This window comes from Sapajus apella, unplaced genomic scaffold (genome assembly GCF_009761245.1).
Source record: "Sapajus apella isolate SASKATOON/1434 unplaced genomic scaffold, GSC_monkey_1.0 scaffold361, whole genome shotgun sequence".
Classification (NCBI taxonomy): Eukaryota; Metazoa; Chordata; class Mammalia; order Primates; family Cebidae; genus Sapajus; species Sapajus apella.
In genome coordinates this window covers 16,315-17,374 of record NW_022437301.1, presented here as the reverse complement: position 1 = coordinate 17,374, position 1,060 = coordinate 16,315, and positions in this window count along the sequence as shown.

The window sequence follows — 1,060 nt, the reverse complement described above, 5'->3', positions numbered from 1 at the left end:
TGACCCTAGTCCTTTCTTCCCTGACTCCTGCTACTCATTAGTACCTCCACCAGAGGGCAGGCGGTAAAAGAGAAAGGAAAGGAGAGGACCGGACATGAGGCTCTTGCAACCCAACAAAGAACTTGAAGGTCTGTAAGCCTGTCTCGGAATCCATTCTGAAGTCCTGGTGGATCTAGTTTATTTGAATGACAGTATTATGTCTGATAGGGAACTGGGTCCTAATCACGACTCAGCCACGTCAGGTAGTCAAGAACTGAGTGTCTGTTATATGTGAGGCACTGTTCCAGACACTGGGGATACAGCACAGACAAAAACGTTAGTCTGTGGAACTCGAAGTCTAGTGTTGTATTATAATCCCCGTGATCCTCAGTTTCTTTATCTGTACCATGGGGATAATAACACTAGAGTTTCTGTGATCATTTAAATGAGATACTTAAGCACCTAACAAAGCTTATTATATTTTAATTTATACCCTATACATAGTGTTATATAGTGCCTATAAAATTTTTAGATTTTATTGTACTTTACAGTCCATACACAGTTTTTAAAATATTATTTATTATAATTTAGTCTGTACATAGTCTACATAGTACCTGGAAAGCTTTGAATTCTATTGGACATATTTCATAAACACTTTTCTATGAGTGTTTCTACTTAGTATTTTAATGGTTATACAACATTTCATTGTGTTGATTTGTCATAACACTTCAACATTTCTCTATTCTATCAGATACTTGGTCATAGAAATTTCTCAGTAATTATTTGTTGAAAAAAATGCATGAACATCACAGACTTATATTCCTGGCATCTTTTCAACATTACAAAGAACTCTTTACCTTCTGAATAATGTTTCTGGTAACTGCATTAAAAGTAGAATTATTGTATCAAAATGCATGACACAAGGCATGGATAGTTTCATGATCCACAATATATATTACCATCATGCTGCTGTAAAGACTGGTACTAAGGCTGGGTGTGGTGGCTCATTCCTATAATCCCAGAACTTTGGGAGGCCGAGGCAGGCAGATCACAGGGTCAGGAGTTCGAGATCGGCCTGACC